This window comes from Mya arenaria, chromosome 3 (assembly GCF_026914265.1).
Source record: "Mya arenaria isolate MELC-2E11 chromosome 3, ASM2691426v1".
NCBI classification, from domain to species: Eukaryota; Metazoa; Mollusca; class Bivalvia; order Myida; family Myidae; genus Mya; species Mya arenaria.
The window spans coordinates 70462503-70486352 of NC_069124.1; the positions used below are offsets into that span (position 1 = coordinate 70462503).

The 23850-nt window shown below is 34.5% G+C and overlaps 1 pseudogene; it reads left to right on the plus strand.

The window, feature by feature from the left end:
• Positions 1 to 23850, plus strand: part of LOC128226242 (uncharacterized) — a 183461-nt pseudogene that overhangs the window by 151896 nt on the left and 7715 nt on the right.

Sequence of the window (23850 nt, forward strand, 5' to 3'; positions counted from 1 at the left end):
GCTTAACCCCAAATGCATTTGAGGTTTTGTCTTCGAACTGCTGATGCATATAGATATAGTTGAGTAGAAGTACAATGCAAGTGAATTATTACCCTGTTTAAGAACTGTAGCCCTTTGGTATTATCTTGTGTTTCTTTACTTAGGTTTTGCGTAACTCCAAACGTTGCTGAGGTATTGTGCACACATACTTAAGCTGTGTAGGTACATTGATAAAATGTTTTCTTTAATATTTAAATATGCGCGTCTTCAGATAATATATCAAGAAACATAGCCTGTAGAACTAGACGAGTTGTTTACCAAAATTTATTTTTGTCTTTAAATTAACCTTATGTCACCTTACACTGGGAAAAAAAATACATTTAGAGGTAATGCTTCTTGAAAGTAATGTATTCAAGGAATGGATTCCGTCTTTGACCTCTTTAGTAAACTGGTCATCGTGCAATGTCCGTGGCAACAATTCCCTCAAACGATTTTCACTCTTCGCGGGCGATTATGTTGAAAAATTGTAGGTACATCCTTGCATTGACCTCGTTTGTTTAATCCTTTGCGTTTCACAGATTTAAATAGCTGCCTGTGCTGAAACCAATTTTATTGCATACTAGGGATTCAGAGTAAGTCAGATTTACTCTATCAAGTGTGTGTATGTGCGTGTGTGTGTGCGTGCGTGTGTGTGTGCGTGTGCACGTGTGTGCGTGCGTGCGTGCGTGCGTGCTTGCTATCTTGCTTGCTTGCGTGCGTGCTTGCGTGTGTGTATGTATGATTATCTGCATAATAGATAATTCATTTTTATATAGTACCTTTAAAGTTCTGATAATCAATTTAAAAAAAAACAAAAATAGTATCTTGCCTAGGCAGGTTTTTGCGACTAAGTGGTCTATCCATTAAAAGTACATATTTTGTCTTCAGAATCTATTAGTTCGATGATATTTATATTGCAGCATTTGCATGTCGTTTTGCCATTCCCTTCTGTAAATGCTAGTCAATTTGCATTTATGCCATAAAACCGTGAAATGATTAAGTAAACAATGAGCAAGATAAAGCATAATGAAAAATTATCGTTTTCTTCTGGCTCCGAATTGCCGTTTATCCCTTAAAACTTGCCTTTGTTGTCTGCAAAGCATGTAAGGCTTGAAAAAGAAAACTAGTTATGCGGTATATTTAACACATTTAATTTATTCCATACAATTGAAATTATACATTTTTAAAGATGCACTCTTAATGCCAAATAAGACTCACCACAATTAATATATTTGTTTTAATATACCAAAAAGGATAAATTAATGTCGAGGTTACCGAGTTTAATTTGAAAGAAAAGTGCAGAAAACACGGTATTACTACCTTATGAGACAAGAGAAACGATAAACTCACTACATGCAAACCCTTGGCATCGATAAAATCACTAGAGGTCATCCATCGGGAATGATAAAATCCCTAAAGGCCACTCATCAGGGTCGATATAACTCGCTACAGGCCACCCCTTGAAGCCAATAAACTCACTAAAGGCCACCCCTCGGGGTCTAAAACTTACTATAGGTCGTCCCTCGGGGTCGATAAACTAATAACAGGCCGTCCCTTGGGGTTGATAACCTCACTACAGGCCATCTCTTGAGGTCGATAAACTCACTACAGGCCGTCCCTCGGGTTGATAAACTCACTACAAGCCGACTATTGGGTTCGATAATCTCACTACAGGCCGTCCCTCGGGGTTGATAAACTCACTACAGGCCGTCCCTCGGGTTGATAAACTCACTACAAGCCGACTATTGGGGTCGATTAACTCACTACAGGCCGTCCCTCGGGGTTGATAAACTCACTACAAGCCGTCCCTCGGGTTGATAAACTCACTACAAGCCGACTATTGGGGCCGATAAACTCACTACAGGCCGTCCCTCGGGGTTGATAAACTCACTACTAGCCGTCCCTCGGGTTGATAAACTCACTACAAGCCGACTATTGGGTTCGATAAACTCATTACTGGAATCTATTGGGGATGATAAACTCATTACTGGAATCTATTGGGGATGATAAACTCATTACTGGAATCTATTGGGTTCGATAAACTCATTACTGGAATCTATTAGGGATGATAAACTCATTACTGGAATCTATTGGGGATGATAAACTCATTACTGGAATCTATTGGGGATGATAAACTCATTACTGGAATCTATTGGGGATGATAAACTCATTACTGGAATCTATTGGGGATGATAAACTCATTACAAGCAAATCCTCGGGGTCAATAAACTCACTTCAGGGCGTCACGTCTGTTTAATAAACTCACTCCAAGATATCCGTCGGGTATGATAAATTCACAACAGGTCACCCCTCTGGGTTGATAAACTCGCGTGCATTGGGTTCGATAAATTCACTACAGGTAATCCAATGAGGTTGATAAACTCACTATAGGCCATCCCTTGGGTGCGATAAACTCATTAGAGGAAACCGTCGGGGTTGATTAATTCATTAAAGGCCAACACTTGGGGTTGATTAATTCACTAGAGTTCATCCCTCGTGGTTTATCAACTCACTAAAGGCCATCTCTCAGGGCCGATATAACTCATTACAGGTCAACCTTGTGGATCGATAAACTCACAACAGGTCATTCCTTTGGGTTGATTATCTCATTATAGGCAATCCCTCAGAGTCAATTAACTCACTACAGACCATGCCTCGGGATCGCAAAACTCACTACAGGCGACCCCTCTGGGTCTATAGACACACTACAGGCCATCCCTCTGGGGCTGGGGGTGCTCGAGAAGCTCATTACAGGCAATACATGGGTTCGAGAAACTAATTACCAACGACATGCAATCGGATATAACAAACCCATTTAGATTTATCTTAATTTTGTTCAATGAAATTTGCATCATTTTCCATTCCCATCTGCAAATGTCAATTAACATGTATGACAGAATTAGGTGGAATGGTAAAGAAAACAACGATAGACATAACATTGATACAAGGAAAAAGCACCAACGTCTTTTGGCTCTGAATTGCCTTTAATTCCATTTAAACGTGTTTTTATTGTTCAATTCAGATTTAAATTGCAATACACTTAAAGAAGCCAGCACCGAAGTAATTATTTCACGTTTACCTCCTTTATTATTACATACGTTTGAAATATATTAAAACGACGGATAATTGTTGTTTTGTCTCTTCCACATCATTAAATTCCAATAACTCTTATTCAAAGTATAGATAATGATCATAAGAATGACACGTTGCCATTAACCGATATTGATACGTCTGATTTAAAATATCAGAATTAAGCTTTGTGAAGACATTTGGACAGTTCTGCCGAAGAATTGTGTTTATTTGGTGCCAATAAATTCTTTAACAGAATCGGAAACAGCTAAATGGTTTAAGTCGTTCGAAGCAGCTTGTACATATATTCATAATAGAATCTTAGTCGTAACTTTAAAACTCTTCAATATGTCGGACCAACAAGGTGGCAACAAATTCATATACATCGGGACCGGAAAAAAAGTTCGAAATACCGATAAATTCGGTTTATCGGTGTTCGAAATAGCGATGTTCTACTGTATTTTCATCTCCTTAATTCTGTTATCAGTATAATTATATACTACCTAAAATGCATTTCACACAAACATGTATCAAAAGAGAGAGTTCATTCAGTATAGTTTGTGATATATTTATATGAAAAACTACAGAAAATGTTTGCCTTTAAATAAACTTTGTAGGTTAATGTTATCCATTTAAGGTAAGTCCATTTTATAATGTATCCAAAAATTAGAAAATTTTCTTATCAGTTTAGACAAACTGTTGTTTGCTTGTAAAACACAAAATGACATTCATTAACTTAGCGTCCTTTTCAATAGATAAATGTCCTTTACGTCTGAATTGTTGAGAGAGTAATCATTTTTCCACAAAAAGTACACTCTGTTGATATTACAGTTAAATAAGTTTTATTTGTTTCTGTCGACCTAGACGTTTATAATCGAATCTGACGTCAACAAATAGTATCCTCGTATTTGTCATAACTACATTACACTGACTATTAAAAGAGTTAGACAAAGAATAGTGTTTTATATTTTCTAACATAATTTATATAAGCCTCTAGGGATTTAACATTTTTTGAAATGGCTTAAAACAAAATATAATCAGCGAATGATGATAACATGCATTGATTCATTGGTTTTCATTTTTCATGCTTGTTTATATTATATCTGTTTTCGTAGAATATTGAATAATAACTTTAAATTTCGGTGCTTGTTTCTAGTAACATCCACTTCTGTTCATTGACTAAAAGCTTCACTTCATGTTCGCAGCCCAGAATCTTAATGAATTACCAAAAGGGAATTAACAACCGCATGTGGTATGTGTCGTTGACGACAGGCTTCTTCTTACTTTTTGCCAGATTATGGCTTTGTTCATAATATAATTTGTCAGTTTAAACACAAACACAAGCAGATTATAGGAGCGTCATAACGTCGGAGAAGGTTTTAAAAGCATACATTTGGAAACCATTCCTTTATCATTAATGACGTCTTACATTATATAAAGCCGCAGTGTAGTTCATAGCACACTTGGAAAATATCCAAAAATATGTTTTGCTGTTACCAACCATCATAACTAATCTTCATGATTGCGTCTTTATGAACGTTTTAACATTCAATTAATTGATGTCAGGTATACTAATCCCTTTCAAATCAAACACGAACAGTAACCTTTTTCTCAGCAACGAGCATGAATTTGACCCCATTGCCTTGAAAGATTTTTTTACCATAACGTAGCTATAAAAGTTGGAAATCAAGACCAAAAATGTTACTTAAAAGACATTTTAGTAAAAGTCCTAAATTATCGCGCATTTCTTCTATAACGATCAATTGGACGATATTTTTAACTCTTGTCTGACAGAACCCTATTTAGCGTGAATGGTTTTGTTTATTGTTTCTGCTAGATTCTTCGTCACATTATGTACCTCGTCAACACAGCAGACATTGAGCTTTTCCTTATTCAAAGGATAAAATAGCCACTGTTTCAAAAAACAAATCGAAAGCATATAATGCCAGATTATGTCTTTGTTTGTTATACGCTTGGTCAATTAAACACAAATAGATTCAGAGTATGAGAGCGTTATACCGTCGGAAAAGATTTTCTAGGAAGAAAGGTAATTTGTCAGTTAACTAAGGTGACAAGCACGGCCACGTTTTCACCCTTGAGGGTTGATAAACTCATCACGGCACTGCGTTTCCCGTTAGTGTTGGACAAGGATATCCGAAGGTGTGACTTTTCGAATCGCTGTCTCTTGAGATATTAAAGGTTACATTTGGAAGCTATTTCCTTATCAGTATACCGTCTAACATTATACAAAGACGCATTATTCTTATATAATTCTATAATTGATATGTTCTATATTCTTATGCTTTGCATAACCCACCCACTTGGTATTGTAAAAGAAAGACCTTATCATAAGTCATTAGTGTTGTTGCATTTGTAAGCTCCTCAAAGGGAGAGCATTAAGTCGCCGCCTTTCGTCATTCCGTCCGTCACACCCTTCGTAGTAAATAACTAAAAAAATATTGATGGGAATTCAATACAACATTAAAGAAGGAAGGCAATGTGCACAAGAACAGTAAGCAATAATCCACGGCCCCCGTCTATAGGGATACAAATTAAAAAGAAATTGAATGGACAAGCGTCTATGGATAAATATTCGGGTTGTAATAAAAGTGAATGCTTATTACAATTACACATTCCACGATTTTTTATAACATGTTTTATAAAGAAATGTTAGCCAGACGGCTATAACCATATTTAACTGACATATTCACTGACGTTTCATTTTTACGTTTCAAGATTTTAAGATTTTTCACTGGTCAGACGACCGTTTTTCCTTTTGTCATGTGAAATGCACTGTGCTTGTAATTGCTACATTTTCACCTGCATACCTGTCGGATTTTTAACGATAAGAACTAAAGGGTTAACTCCAGTACAACTTTTACTGAGATGGCCGATTTATTCTTGGCAATTTCAAATAGTAAACCATAATGAAAACATTATAGGGTCAGGAAATACCTATATAAATTCAAGGAAGGCAATTACGCACCTAAATAGCAACCTTACTTATATGGAATATTGCGAAATGACTTGTCATTTGGTTGATAGGGGTATACACATTTTTTTTTAATCTTTAGCGTGTTTCTCTCACCATACTGCTCTCGTGATTACTAATGTAATATATCAAATCATCTCATGCCTGCTAATTTCAATCACTTATTAGAATGGTTTAGCGTATATTTTCTCATATTCGAATTATGATGAAACTATACAAACACACTTATACCTTTACTTTGATGTGTTGCATCGGAATTCGTTCTGTCCTTGCTTGTATCTCCGTGTACCTCTACGGTATGCATTAATAAGAAGACTGCTCGTTCGGACCATTTCAATAAGATTTCGAATATAGAAATATAGTAATATTTACTCAATTAGTTCCCGTGTACCATATTTTGTTATACTAAGTTCATACACATATTCTTGAACAACAAATAACTCAAAACTACTGGAGGTATGTAAATGACACTTTAAATATGGTTACAAAGCATAAAAAAGAGCACTGAGTAGGATACTTTATCCTACGTTCGATATTTACATAATAATCTCCCCTTTATTGCTTGTTTATACTGGCCAAAGCATTTGAGGTTTTTACATCAAACTACTGATACATTTGAATCTAATAGAGGAGAGGTACTTTGCGCGGGAATAATAAATTTGTTTTAACCCTTTGTTCATTGCCTTTGGTATTACCTTGTGTTTCTTTACGTAACTGTTCGAAGCATAACTCATTAGCATAACAGCTACAACAACAGCATACGTATTTAAGGTATTGAGCACACATACTTGTGTTTGTACATTGAACAGATCATTTTCATACTTAAACATGTTCATCTTCAGATAATATATCAAAACGTAATTTATAGTCTTATGAAACCCATTATGTGAAACTAGATGAAGAGTTGCCTTTATACACACCAGCAACCCATTTTGACTTAAGTCTTCAAATAAACCTTACGTCACATCACACTGGGAGTAAAATACATTTAGGGGAAATGCTTCTTGAAAGTCGTGTAGCACATGAATGGATTCCGACTTTCTCAAGGTAACCGATCATCGTTCGCCGTATGTCGTCAACAATTTCCTCAAACGACTTTTACTCTGCGCGGACGATTTCGTTCAGAATATTGCAGGAGGCATTCGTGCGTTGTTTTCGTAGGCCTTTGTTTAAACCTTGCGTTTCACAGATTAGAATAGCCGTCTGTGCTGACAGTAATATAGTTACATACTGTGCATTCAGAGTAAGTTAGGGTTATACTTTATCACTTGTGTGTGAATTATAACCTTAAGTCAGGGTACGACCTGCCCCGGTCTTCGTCGTTTCTTTAATTAGTATACACATTATTTAGAAAATGAAAGTGTTGCTTCAAACCCGTCACGAAGTGTCTCATTTCCAAGTTAAACCTTTTGTTAAGCACACGATTTCTAAGATATATCTAAACATAATTGAATTGTTAAGTTCATGAAATGACTTAAACTTTGTTTAAAACCTTAACCCTCGATAGAATATAACTCAAAAGCAAATGTCTTGATTGTGTCTCTCCCACATCATTAGTTTCCAATACGTCGTATCCAAATTACAGACAAGGATCATAGGAATGACACGTTACCATTAACTGATATTGGTACGTCAGATTTACAACTATCTCGAAATAACAGACTAAATCTCGATGTAGACAGTTCTGTCGTAGATTTGTGTACATTTAGTGCCTCTTAAATCCATGTCACAGTCTCGGAAAATGCGAGCGGGATAGAACGTTTGAAGCCGCTTGGGCAAATATTCATTATTATGATCTTAGTCGTAACTTAAAAAGTCTTAAACTTGAAGTTACATCAAAATTGGCAATACATTGATTTATTTCTTTTTTCTTACCCTTCTTGTGTACATAAATACTGCCTTAAGTTCGCTTCACCAAAACATATACCAAAATAGATACTTTCACCGTCCTACTTAAATTTACTGAAAACGAGCCAAGCTTGTTAGACCTTTTATGTTATTTAGTTTACCTTTTGCTTATTTTATATTGTAATTAGTATGTGTGATCTTTCAAATCTCTGATTCTTAATATAGTAAAGGCTACATTTGGAAGCTATATCCTTATCGGCAATTTTACAAGACTGTCCGAAATACTCGTCTCTCAATTTACAAAATGTTCTGCACTGTAGTTCATAGCACACAAGTATGTATGACTGTAACAAAATGGTTTGCATTGTTGTGTTTGCGAAACATTCACTTTTATGATATTTGGGAAACTTACTTAGCTCCAAGAACAGTAACGCGTTTCCTTAGCATCTGAAATCATTGCTTTGAAAGGCTATATATAACGTGGCGATAAGCATTAAACGTCAGGACCGAGATCACTCCGATATGATCTGTTAGGCCACAACAGATTGATTATTTGTTCTACAGATTTTGACAAAAAAGTAGGAGCGAGCGAGCGAAAAAAACATTTATTTTTTAATTTAAGGCAAATCAGAGGCGAGCGAAGAGCGAAAAAAAAAAGAAAATGTATATTTCTTACCAAATTTATCATACAACTATGTTAAGAAATGCTTTTTAATTACTAAAAAAGGTTCTAAGTTAAAAATGAAAAGGTTTTGATTGTATCACATGACAATCTGTCTCAATATTTGACAAATGGCAGTAAGTTACTATTAACTTTCATTGCATCAGTAATTCAAATGTGGATATTATTGTAAAGACAGCATTCCTCACAGTAACGTGCAATTATTCGAATACCAAAAAGAACAACTATTGTATTCAATCCGTACTAATCTAACATACTATCACAAAAAAACATTTTACACAAGTAAGAGTAATTCATCATTTGAGCATTTCTAAATATTGGGTCAGGTCTAAATTTGAACCTCTTGAATCACACGATAAAATTGTACTGACATTTACATGGCAGAATATCGAAAATGTAAATAACACAGAAAACATTTCTGAAAAAATATACACTGTGAATTGAATTGTGGGACAGTATAATTGAAGCAGTAGCAAACAAATCTGCAAATGTGGCACTGGTCATAATAATAAGTGCAGGTGTTGGATTAAAGATGTTTCCGTTTCAAGACCTCGCCTTGACCATGAAGCTATGGTTTATAGGTCCGTGCCTTGAAAAAGAATAACATGACAGCCTCCATAGCTTCAATGCCTGTAAGAACCAGGCCACTTTATCACTAATTGATCAAAGAAAATAAGTGACCAATAATAACAGTCAATTGTAACCACAATATAGTGGGGCCTTTGACTTTCGGTCCAGCCAAGCCCCGGCAAAGTCCCCGCCTTCCAGGGACGCACTGCTTGTGAAGCCCCCGCCAAATGCCAACGCACCCAAGGGACTATAGGTAAGGCCCATTTCACGCTACATTTGGCTGGAAGACAAACTCACTGCATTCACCCGGCATTGCGGGGCCACATTGGAGGTAAAAACACAGCCAATTTCCCCAGCTATCCCCAGTATACCCCTGGACGGGCGTGGCTACAATTGACTGGTGCATAAGAACAAATAATTTAGAAAATTAAAACAGTCATAATACTTATAAAAGGTTTTATATCCTGATTTTACTGATGTTATTATAATACTGTATGTGTAAATACAGACTGTTTCTAAAATATTTAAAAGTACTACTTTTTTATCTGTTTATAACACTTATGAGTATATAAATACTAAGAAATGCATTTTAGAATTTAAAAAAAATAACTGACGAAAACATGTCCAATGGTTGTAAGTCGTGTGTCCGGCGTGTATTTGAATAGAAGTTTTCCACTCAAAATCTGATTTAGTTATTATTTAGCACTAAATTTTGAGTACAAAACAATAAATTACTTAAAACACATATAGATAATTATTGCCTTCGACGCTGTGAAACTGCTGTTTTTTACTGAAGACTATAATCTATTGACTATGACACTGATTTTCACTTAAAACGTGTATTTTACATTACGAAATCCGATTTAGTAACCTGAAAATTAATACCGGAAATAAATAACAACGGTGCGTCCTGCAAAATATGCCCGACAAAAAAAGACTGTCAACAAATATCAGCTGTTTTGCGGTTACCCGGACCTGAATTTGTCCTGACACGAGGAAAGTTTGCTCGCGAAGAGTGTAAAGCATGGCAATACCTTAAAAAAAAGACGAAGTCGACGTTGCAGGTTTAAATTTTAAGTAAACGAAATTCAGAAAATAGGGGAAATTCAGAAGTATACAAAAAATAATCCGCGCGGCCAAATAATGTGTGCGGGCGCAAATTTTTTTTTTTTTTTTTTTCGATTTTCGAATTTTGGGTGCGGCAAATCCGACGAACAAATGATCAATTTGTTGTGGCCTTAGCAAAAGTCCTAAATTATAACGCTCTACTTCTCCAACGATCATTTGCCAGATATTTTCAGTGTCTGGCAGATTCATATTTTTGTGAATGGTCATATTTCAGTTTTAGCTTGATTTTTCTTCACATGATTTAACTTGTCAATAAAACCGACAATGAGCTTTTCTTTATTCAGAGGAAAATGGAATCACTGTTTCGCAAATTATGATCAAAACCAAAGTATGCCAGAGTTTGAAATGTTTGCAATACATTTAGAAAAAGCTTAGTAAAATTAAATTGAACACAACTAACGTTGTAAAACATGGTTGTCTTGAGCTAATAGAAGAAATTAATTGCCTAACAATTCAATTCGCATTTTGCCTTAGAGATAAGTTTTTTTTCTTTTTTTCTAAAACAAGGGCGTTTTTTTCACATATGAGCATTCTTTAATTGCTGGATAGCATCAGCATCATGATTAAAGTCTTCATATAACGTTGAGATTAATTTTTGAAGCAACATAATTCTAATACTCAATGTTCACCACTTTGATATTTTTTGACAATTAAACAGCTTCCTATAACATATAATGATTATTGCAACTAAGAGTAAGAATCGGAAAAGAACTGGTTCAAATAGATCAAGACACCCAGATCAAAACAGAACAAATATAAAGTGACAGTAGTTATCATTCCTGATTTGACTTTATTTTATGAATTGAACTGAAGTCATCATTAATTATTCCGTAATGTTTCATCATGAATACGACTCCACTCTTACTTTCTCAAGAGCCGCCTGGGCGCAATATATGCTTATAAAACATATTTGAAAATCCACGTTTGTAGACGCTAATCGTTTCGCAAACGTGTCCGGAGTAAACACTATTTGTTCGGTATAATGAAATAAATATCAGATCACATGGATGGTGAAATCATTTAATATTAAGTATAGAAACGTTTATATCAGCCTTGATCAACGTCTGTCACCACTTCAATAGGCTCATAAACAGGATATCATTGAGTAGTAAGGCTTAGTGTGTGTTTAGGTCAGGACTTTACGAGCTGATACTCACCAATAAATGGCAATAGTATTGTCTTATTTATCACGAAACCAGAAGTCATTAGAACCATACGTTGAGAGGTCTAGAAATGAAACCATTTGTTGACTTTCTACATATCACCAACCAGCCTTCTCTTGTTCTTTAAGGATTAAACTTCGTATGTATTAACCTTGGAAAATAATACACTTGTTTGCTTTTAATCGTTCTGATATCATTAAATTATTACCTCCATTGATCTTTTTGAGGTTTTAGTTTTCAATCCCGTGGGTTCAAGTTTTGATCCGCACTAGGTTTTAACTAGACTGGGACAACAGTGACGTTAGGTCTTCCTGTGCATTGAATTTGACTTTTACATTTTCGTCGAACAAACTTTAACACTACTTATGCCGTTAAACCGGCCCATCAACATGTTTGACCAACACGAGATTGATTTTTCATGTATCAGTTACGATACCTCTTTCAATTTCACGTGAAAAATTCTCCGGCGCTTCAGTCCTTATATTCCTTATATTGAGAAATAGTTTCAATACTAATAAAACACTAACATAATTTAAGTTTTGAACATATCGCTGATAAAACTGGTATTATTCATGAGGTGAATATTTGGTCAGAGTTTTCTTCGTCAAAAGTTTGTTCGTTTTTTTTCCAGAAAATTTAGAAATACAATTCTCTATGCAATAGCCGCAGGTACAAGAAGAGTTGGCACTCAGCCTAAGCTAGACATCCCGAACATGTTATTTCAAATTAATCTATTGAGGTTGGGTTTGGTCCCGCTACCGCTCTGTGTTTTATACATTATAAACGACATAGACTTTGGAACAATGATTTCTAATAACAATACCCTATATTTTAGAATAATTATCAGATGATATTTCTTTTGCCAGGGTTACTCAACCACAGGGGTTTATTTGTATCATAAAAGACGTAGGCTACCAGAACACTCTCACAGTCTGATGCTTCCGAAAGTTGGTATAAAGGTCATCGAACATGTTTGATTCAACTTATAAAGCGTTCTGTAGAAAGCCAAATCCAAGAATGTACAAATTATGCCCCGGTGTGGTAATGACCAGGATGAGCGATCAAGACGCCACAAACGTTTTGTAAAGCGATGTTTCTGTAATATAATTCTAGTGTAGTATTTATAACATGACGCAAAAACGTTTCAAATTATTGAAATTATTTTATTGGAACAGAAAAAGGCTAAAATAAAAACGATGTGGGCCATAGAGATATGTTGACAAATGGGTTGTGTCTAGGGACCAAATTGTCTGCAAACACTTTGTCTTTTACAGATCTTATATCTATATTTCAGATGATCAATACTGATGTTAAATATCATATATCCTTTTAGAAAGATGTAAGCAATTGATAGTAATTTTATGTAACTATGGACCAAACCCAACTATATTTTGTCTGCAGTAAGCTCAACCACAAAGTATTGTGTTAATGCTAAACAAATGCATTCATTTATGATCTAAATTCGTGAACTGATAGTTATTACTGAGGCCGGCGCTAGGGTTCGTTGGCAGTAATGTCTTAGACCGGTGTAAGGGGGCGTCGTTTATATTCATTACTGAGACCGGTGCAAGGAGGTGTTGGTAGTTATTTTGGGGCCTTTGCTAGGAAGCGTTAACAGTTACTACTGAGGCGGTGCTAGAAGGTGTTGACAGGCATGTCTTAAACCAGTGCTTAAGGGCGTTTATAATCATAACGGATGCTGGTAGTAGAGGCGTTGACGGTTATTACTTAGATCGGTGCTAAGGGGCGTTGATAATTTTACGGAACCCGGTGCTACAGGCTTTGACGGTTATCACTCTGAGACCGGTGCTAGCGGGCGTAGACAGTGTTGCAACCTTCCCTTGTTTCATTTCTAGACCGAGATATCTCAGTCATTCTTTTGATTCCGGATGATTTCCGTCCAGAATGCATTTAGGGTTTGCTATGAAGCCTAATATTTTGAAAAGCTTCCGAACTTTATTTCTTTATTGTTGTGCGGAATAGGGACATTGGGCAATCCTTTACACACGAGACCCATCGCAAATATTTGTTTTTCGTTTAAAAATTGCTTCGAGCAAAACCTTTCGAGTTGAAATTAAACTTCCTTAAAATTCCTTTTCATTCTAATGCATTATAAAAAAATCCTACAAATATTCATTTACGAAATATGCATGCCATTATATTCCAGTTTAATGAAAATATGTTATTACATTTATACATTTGAATCATTCTCTGTGGATTAAAAAGCAATAAATTGTTGCTTTGTTGTCTAAGGAACGATGTAAACATACCATCTTAACTCCAATATGTCACCAATCATCCCCCATGTGGGATTGGCCTTGTGTTCTGTATTAATCCGCAAATATGTGTGTTTTTCGCCGATGAAACTGTTGTTACAGGAACTATAAACCAGATGCAGACAACATGATAAATGATAAATAATTAAGTATCTCCTGAATCTTTTGATTAACTGATCGTAAACCATTCTTTTTTTGATGTATTCGTGCATTTATTGGTGTACACTGCAACTCAAAGGTTTGGGTTTAGTTGATTAACTTTCATTTCGACGAACGGTCTAAAATTCACATGTATAATGTTAAAAAAGAAGGAAATGTTCTTGCATTAAGAACAGCTAACTTCATTATCGAGCTCAAATTAATCAGAGCAAAATAGTCGCTTAGCTTTGTGATATTTTGAAATGTCATGTTAATAGTGCAGAGGCGTAAGTTTCTCATATTATTAATGGTTGAATATAATTTCAGTGCTCGTAGTATTTGGTTCCCGTTTTGCGTAATAACTGTGTATGGTGTCGAATTGAAAATATTTCAAATTACGCAATTTTCCAATTAACACCTGACATTTTTATCATATATATTTTAGCATTAAAGACACAGAAAAGATTTATGGCATTCGTATGTATGATCTTAATGTATTCACTCGCGAATCGTAAAAGTATTGCTTTCTGTGATTTTGTTTTTCGACTATTGACCGTAATTCAACAACAATATCCTGTATTAATGTGTTTTAATGTTTTAAGCTTATACTTTACTTTTTTTCAAAATGTTTGTAATTGTTTGTGTTTAATGCAAAAGTGTCAAAATGTAAATCAAGGTAATTGGATTTTTTTGATGAAGTGGTTTCACGAAACAGTATTTTAATTAGATTTTTAAGGAAAAGTAGAACATTATAACTCCTTTATTAAAACAAATCATGGCAACATAACAATAAATCTTTTTAAGGCAACATTTATAAAGAAAAAAATACAAACCATTGTTTCTTAACGCGAAATTTTAATTTACTGTATACGAAACAAACAGATACTTTAATCACACACACACACACATATCTCTGATAAGAAAAAGTGTAATTAGTAAACTCTCGAATGAAATAAATAAATTATGAATTAGACCTGCCGAACTTATTCGGAGGATTTACGCGCATCTGAATGGAAATTCATGGTTCCACTCACATGGCTAATTCTGTATTACCGTTGACGTCTCAGACGAATTCCACGCATGTTCACTTATATATGCCAATCAATTCTTCACCTATCAAATTGTGAAACCCAGGTCTAATATAAAAGAAAATAAACGTCGTGTCTCTCAAGTTTAGGGCCAAACAGAAGGAGCATTTATATATACAATGTTTAAGAACTGTGAAATTGGAGAGATAAAATAGTTATTTAGAGAATCTGTTTTCTTTTTTTAAGACGCACTAATACCTATTTGACAGTTCAGAAAGAAGAAAAAATAGATAATTATGATAATCATGATTAGAAGTCACATCAACTCAGACATAAACTCTCTGACTATAAATGGTTACGTTTAATTTAAAAACTTACTGTTAATTAACTTTATAAATAGTAAATGGAATGGTGTTGTCTAAGCACAAGGATTTTATATCGTAGTTGAACCTATGGTTGCATATGGTCGCGGCCAATCTGTATTTACTCGAATTTAATGTAACATTCGCAAATGAGGCACATTTTTGAGAAAACTTTTATGAATATCTTCGTTTTACTAAGCATTGGTAACAGTCTGTATCAGGTCCAAATATATGAAAATACTGTCATGTTTTCTTTGTCCGTAAAACATTCAAATTCACATGACACACGATTGAGTAAAGGCCACACATAAGGCAGACCAATCAAAGTTGATGCTTTATTGACCCATGTATAATAGAATGCCTGCAAAATGGATATATAAAAGATATTGTCTTTTCTAAAAACTGCCAAAACGGCTTTCTTTAAAAGATGGAGTACTTAACAATGTAGACCCAGACACTATCACCATGGGAACCACACCTTTTCGCTAGTATGAAGAGGCCAAGATTATTAACCATTTAGAGGATGGCTGATCTTTGCTTTGGGTTTACTCAGCAGGGCTGGTATTCATAATGCATCTTAAGTAATTTCATAATTTTAATCAGTGTCTTGAAATTGTCATTATCAAATCAAAACATGTGTATAAGTGTTTTTGACAGAAACGTTTTTATTTTCAATAAAGTCAATGAAATTATTACAAAAAATAGCATATGATCAGTGAGATATTAAAATTAGAAAAAAATGACTAAAACCTTTGTTAAAGGTAGGATGCTTTTTTTAAAAACATCACAAAGGTGTATCAATGTTGCCACTAAATATTAAATTCAGTAGGACAAGGCTAGCCTGGACAAACCACTTTCTATTTACTGGCTAAAAGGTGTTTTTGGAGAGATGGCCTGAGTTGAAGTTGGTTAAACAAAAGCCCCACCATTTCAGAGCCAACACAGCCTCTGCTGATGCTGGGGTATTTGTACAACACTAAAATGCTCTTGAAGACAGATACCACTGATTGTACAAAATTCATAAAAAATAAGTGATGGTCGACTACACGCCTCAATCCATCATGGCCACTTCATATAATCCTCCACAGGTCGTGACCTCTGACAATGGGAAAACAACAGACAGCAGACAGTGAAGATGGTGCCCATATGATTCCTTCCTAGGAATTCCATGTTGATGAATATAAATTTATTAAATTATTTCAGAAAACCTGCGGCCCTATGTCGCCTGAAACTTGATAATATTTCTAAGATGTTTGCGATATGTATCTTACCGTACATATCATCACGTTTATTCAAAGCAGGGACAAGGGAAAGGTTCTTGTGTCAGTTGATTGACACGGGTCCCTTGTTGCCCTGGCAGAATAAGGAAAGATAGATGCTGTAATTATATTTTACCATTTTTCGGCAGCTTAAGGATGCCTGTTATTGACCGTTCCAGATTATATATAGCTCATAGGCACACAATGATATAAGCCAAACATATTGAGCTATTACAGTTCAATGTATATGACATTGCATTTCAAAACAAAGCTCTTTTACCAGACAAATTTAAAGCTGGCTTTAAGCAATTGGTATTTATTATACTATTGTTAATGTAATTGCTAAACGAACCCACTTGTATTCATGCCCGACCGAATTCGAGACCTGAAGCAGAAACATATAGCACGAGAAGAGACACAACTATTAAAGGAGTTGTTGTGGCTTTGTTAAAGCAAAAAGAGATAGAGTTGATTGGAATCAAAAGCCAGGTTCTTTAAAAAAAAACAGAAACACCATACTCAAACTACCACCAGGAAAAGAGACTAATAAATAGGAAACTAATGTTGTGCTAGAATATGCACAAAAGTAAACGGTCATGCAAATATGTAAATTAGCACCAAAGTCTTCCATACATTAAGTTAGCCAACAGCTATAATCGTTAGGCTCAGACTCAAAATAATTGTTGCGTGAATGGTAGACTCAGAAAACAACTGGTTTACAAAAACCCTGTAAGAGTTTTTTCACACTGCAGCCATGTCGAAGAAAGATTCAATAGGACATCTCAAATAAACTACTTAAGTTTATGTCCAAAAGATAACATTTATAATACAAACACTTGCAAGAAAAAAACAAATCTAGCCATGCTGTTTATTGTTGCGTTAATATCAAGGATCTTAAACTGTTTCCACTTTCACACATCGCTTTTCTTCTGTCAACTATAGGTCTACGGAACTGGTGTCTTTTTCATTGTGCTTTTTTGCTATTCATGTGATCTGACAACACGGTACATTTATTAAATGTTTATGGTTATATCAAACAGGTTAAATATCCCTTAATTCATGAATTGATGTAGCAGGGTTGGCCATTTTTCATAAGATGATCCGCCCACCTGTCGGGAGCAATAGTCTTTCCTATTAAATATTCCTATGAAACTTCTTAGATTCACACGTTTTGAAATGTCAATTTAGTAGAAAATCTTGACTCGTGTCTGACAAACTTCTGTTAAACATAAGAATTATGTTTGGTTTTCTTTGGATAAACATTCCCTAGATGATTGTCAATAGAGCTGACATGTATCTGTTCTTTCGCAGAGAAAAGGGAGGACATGTAAACGGTGCAATGAATAATAATCAAACTCGGACATACGCGATTGGATATTTCAACGGTGTCATAAATAAACAATCACAGTATCATTACATATTGCTCTCCATATATTAAGTTAGAATATACGTGTAAAAACTGCCAGACTGACAGCTCCATTTATATGACACAAAACCTTGTTTGAAAATACATACTATCACAAATATTCACAATGACTGCAGAAAACTCAAACAAAAGTAATTTTAAAATGTTTAAAAATGGTTAATGATTGTTGAAACAACAATACTCGTATATTCTGAAGGTAGCTAGCTTTGTATGTGTGTTTCTTTTTGACAATAAACTTAAAAGATGAACGTTGGATGTAAGAGGAGATTCGGCGATTTGCGTTTTGTGTGTTGGTAAATGGCGTAGTTTTTCTGTTGGTGTTTATTTCGCCTTGATGCGTGTGCCTTTCGGTACATATACACCTATGTTTGTCCCGATATTTTCCATTGAGTTAATTATAAAATCTTGATAAAATCTAGAGCGTACCATAAAACTTTGTAAGATTAACCCCAAAAGTGTAAGACTTCTCAGGTTGTGTGGAGATAACGTTATTGCAATTTTAATTAATTAAATAAATCTGTAAATAGGAGATGTTATTAAAAAAAGCCTCAGTTACTTTCAAATGTGTATCTATTTGGGCCTCGTGACTTATACTTGAACATAATTTGATTAAGGATACGAATTCTGGTAGTGATACATTTGAAATTGTTTATAGTATGTAAAGGTTTCTAGGCATGTTTTATTCGATTAAACCACCATGTTATTACACATGTTTTCCCTTTTGTTCGAAAATTGTGATGAAAAGTATGCTACTTCAAGAGTATTAATGAGCTTTTTCACAGCACCTTTGAACTGCTCACAATACTTACCATCCTATATTAGGATTCAAAAAAGTTCCATCTGAAGAGGTCTGCGGTCATGAGAAGGATCTGAATGATTAATTATACATAGTGTTTTATCTTCATTAGCACTTAACGAGAGGATGCACACATAGTAAGACCAATAACACCATTTTATCATCACGAATTATAGCCTGTAGAATTAGAAAATGTACACCTAGAACTGTAAAAAGGTTAGCCATCAGCAAACAGCTATTGAATCTGCAATCGGACTAAGTTGAATTGCAATGGAAAAATCATAAACGTAGACGAATTGCTTATTGTCTGTCACGTATGCAGTGAATTGATTCCATCATTGTGCACGATAATTATATTATAATGGAAACTACAGTGACAGTCACCTGTGCGCTGTCCCTCGTGAACCCTCGCTATGAACGACATTTACTCTGTTTATGTCGCTGAAACTTTGCACGACGTATTCTTGAGCATTGAAGTCGTGAACATTTGTATAAACAATAGCGTTCCAGAGATGAAAATACTCAGCAATAGTAAAAATAAAACATTGATTGAATGTCACCCAGGTTTCCAGTCTTATATTAAGTTTGACAAAACATGCCCGTGTTAGCAGGGAAATAACCGTTAAGCCGGTGCTAAGGGCAAAAGTAATGTTGCAAATGCAATACTTGCATTATATACAGATGATCAATTAATACTAATTGTGAAGATAAATATATTGTCTAGTCTATCCTGTCGGTTTGAAGGAATGATGGTAGTTTTCTTTCAACCTGAATTACACCCCTACTATTTTTGTCCTCATTTTTCGTCGTGATATATGTATTGCACTATTGTCATGGCATTTGCCATTCCGTTTTCAAATATTAGACATTTGTAGTTCAAGTAAGACATAAATACGTTAAAGATAAAGTAAAGAAATCTGTGTCAGGATATGATATCTATAATACAATTTCGAAACACCACTTTTGGTAAGCAATATCTAGGACACATACACTTGATTTTTTGTTCGACAAATATAAAACAGCTCCTATTTTTTTCTAAAATCGCGTCAAAGCGACAAAAATCGCTTTCTTGTTGAGCCATCTGCAACGCAAAATTTCTATTATTGTAAACACTTAGGGTGGTTGCGCTTATATTTGTTCAGGATTTTCATTTTCACTTATATGCTATAAGTGTGAAAAGATGGTTTTATGTTTGCCAGCTTAAAATGAAATGAAAAGAAAATTTTATATATATTTCATCCGCTCGCTCGAGAAACAACAACATCATGTTTACAATGTGGCCTTCTAAAAAGAAAAACAAACAAACAAAAACAGAGTGCAATTGGTAAATCATAAAATATCTGCATCGCACTAATACATTCGTATATAAGAACTACTGATGTTTTGAATATAATTATTTTTAACATAACAATTTAAGTCTTTTCAATATACATCATGTACACGCCGACAGACACTCAATAAAACACAAGATTTTATAAAACAACAGTTATTTCGATCTTTAGTGTCTATGCATGGATATGTTTTAGTTATATAAGAAAAAAAATGATACCTCAATGAAAGCAACTCTCAATCAACTTTACTTAAAATGTCAGGCCGAGAACTTTGTGACTTAATGAAAAGAAACTGGGACTATTTGATACCACCCTTCAAAGTTTTGTTTCTCACGCTTTAACAACACCTTGTTCACTTGATATGTTAGGAAGTAGAAGTATTCGGAGCGCTATGAGGACGGATTTTGATCTTATATATCTTCTTGATATATATGATCTCAATCGTGTGTCCTTTCCACTGATGCCAAGGCTGCGTTCCATAATTTCTGACAAGGGCAATAAACCAGACGCTCATACGTTGATGATTTAAATTATTTAGCATCGCCGGAACCTTTTGATTAATTAAGCGTAAACCATTCTTTAGTTATTTCTAGGCATTGATGAAGACTGAAATCTTGAAAAAAGGTCAATTAAGATCAACATTTACAAACGGCCTTGCCGAAATTGTTATGAGTGATTTTGTGGTTAAGGGTCAAATGACTGCAGGTTTGGTATTATCAAATATTCACCATTTAAGCATATCGAGTTAAGATTTGAACTTAATAATAATCTCATTTATATATTGAAAATAAATATATCAAAACAAATCCACTGCCGTGGGTAAACTGAATATGCAGCCTGGGACCTCTCACCCAAGAGGTTGTGGGTTCGGGACTCGCGGAACTTTTATGTGTCTGCCTCTCATCAAAGATGTTTAGGGTTCGAGCTCCACTAGATTTACTTTTTTGGCGTATCAAAAAGGACACCAGCATTGGTTTCTACCATATCAGATTTTAAGGCACAGCCGTCAAAATCGAGTATATATATAAGAAATCGGGTATATGTATAAAATAACTTTTCCTATGTTTCTGCACTGCAGGAAAAATTTATGTTATGGAATGAAATTAAGAGTTGTTGTTTTGAGTATTGAGCCTCGCCTTTCATAATCATGGACTCTAGTATGTATGGTTTATATATGTTATTGATGTGAACGGCAATGGCATGCGTTTGCACATACTTGCAGATTAGAACGGTGTGCGTTCATTTTTATTTATGATCAGATATCTTAGATTATTTTTCTTAGACCTCGTTTATGTAATGAGTGATCAAAAAGTCGTAACTCGAAACCGCCGACGTAATTTTCTGCTATTTTTTGAAAAATAGAATTTAAAATGAAATTCCTACCCGAAAAAAATCGCAATCCATTTTGTACTTTACAACGCTGCATAAAAATTATTGATCTAATGACGATATTCTTTATCTATCGTCCGCATTGCATCGGTTGAACGCTTTTGATATTATTTCCAATAAAGTTTTAACGTTAATGTAACTGGACATTTTGACAACATGAAATTACAGAATGGTATTGCTTTCTCCTTAAATGTCATAGATCTCTGTACTTGTCGGTTGTTCGAATACATTTCAAATCTGAGAAGGGACTTCGACTTAAACTCAAAAACGGCCCTAAACAACTGGTAACATTCAAAATGTAATGTTAACTCAACGCAATGTGCAGAAAACAATTTGTGCTTTTTAATACAATGTTATATTTTAACATAACCAAATGCAACTAAACAATAGTCAATGTTCATGCATAAGGTGAATGAACTACATTTTCATTTAAACGAAATGTCCATTTACTGTACAAGCTTCTTGAACTACTTGTACAAATGAAGACTTTATAGTAAAATAAACATACCTGAAAAATATATAATATCATGTTATAGTTAACTCCGGCCTCTACTAAATAATTTTAATTTAGTATCGTCGAACTTATGCGTAAAAATGTACACTCATGGTTCAACTGGCCGGAATAGCCGATGACGTCTCAGACCAATCTAATTAGAATTGCGAGAGGTATAGGATAATAACGCTGTCCTTAAAGTTGTAGCAGTATTGACAGTTAATACAATGAATTTCATGAAAATGCAGGGCCAACCATAGAAGCGAAAGTAATTGTTTAAGGTCTTTTTTGCGGCATATCGGAAAATAGCTCATTGAGCTTATGTTTCTTGTAAACACATACCCGACTTTAAATAAAGATTCTTGTATTTTGTATCTTGTACCTTGCACCGATGTTACCTGGTAACCATTCAATTAAAAAAAGTAAAAAAAAAGTTATACAACCTCGACAGGGCAGCCTATGTACATTAACATTTTCATGTATTGTTTGTTTATTAGCAACACAAATTATAATTATACAAAGCAGCACATAAATGTCAAAACGTCCGTCAATAATTAGAACTATCCAAGTTACAGTTTACGTCTTAAAAACAAATTGTATTTGTATGTGTGTTTGTTTTCTTTTTTCAGTCGTTATAATGATGATGTGTTCGATTACTTCTGTACCGGCGTTAATCGGAGACATCTGCTATATCATTTCTAAGATAAAATATTGTATGAGCGACATAGATTTGACTATTGAACAACAGTTTCTTGTGAATTGACATATTGATATTTTTACAAAGACCTTTCCGCTGACACGAGAAGAGAACTTGATTACCCAGTCGCATGTTTTGAGATGAAAATAACATTAAACGTTTTTGCCCTTGAACAAGATAATTTACTGTTTCTTGATCGCTTCGAATGCCATCGATTTAGCAAAATATGGAACATTATACAGACAAGGATTAACAAGCATAGTTATAGTTTTGTTGAGGGATCTACACCAAAACAGATTGTATCTTCATGAAACCAATGTCAGACTACACAACGTCGGACAACGACAGCCAAATCAATATAATTTGCCCCTTGTTAAATGTATTAAGTATCTACTACTGACACTATTCAGACTTTAAATGTACAAAAGGGTTGTTTACCAGAAAAATCAACGCGAACATTATTGCCCTTTTCGATGGTTGAGAATTTATAAACAAATATTTGTAATTTTAAAGATGCACTCTTACTTCCAAATAAGATTTACCACATTTAAAAAGATAGTTTTTATTTTTCCAAAAAGGATTAATGAATGGCATGAACAATGGTTGAGATGACGGATACCGAGTTTAATTTGAAAGAAAGCATGGTATTTCTACCTTATCAGCCTATAGTAGATCACAGTAAATCTTTTAGCATTCACCAATCATTTGATAGATATGCCTTTTTGCTATTAAACATACGTTAACAATCTTGTTTTCAGTTATTAATGTTTTGCATAAATGCATTATTTAGTAAGGCTTTCGATCAAAAGGAATTTGAAATATTTAGATTTTTTTCCATTGGCGTCCATCACAAAAGTAGAAAGCTTGACAAAAGTGTGTGAATTGAGATAGAAATATGGTAATATTGTTGGGGTTCATCAGATTAACAGCGGTTGTGCTATGAAATGTGTGCAAAATCACTTCTTATATTACACATTTTTACTTTCGTTAAACAGGCCATTTTCTCGAAAAGAAAAACATTTTTTTTCGGCAAATATGGAAACAAATCATGTATATTACTAACCTTTCCCTGAAGTAAAGAACAGTAATTTGTCATTATTGACAATTGTCTAAGATCCCTCTATTATCTGCGAAGTAAATTCGTTCCCAAAAGTATTTTCCTGCTTCATAAAAATGGCATATATC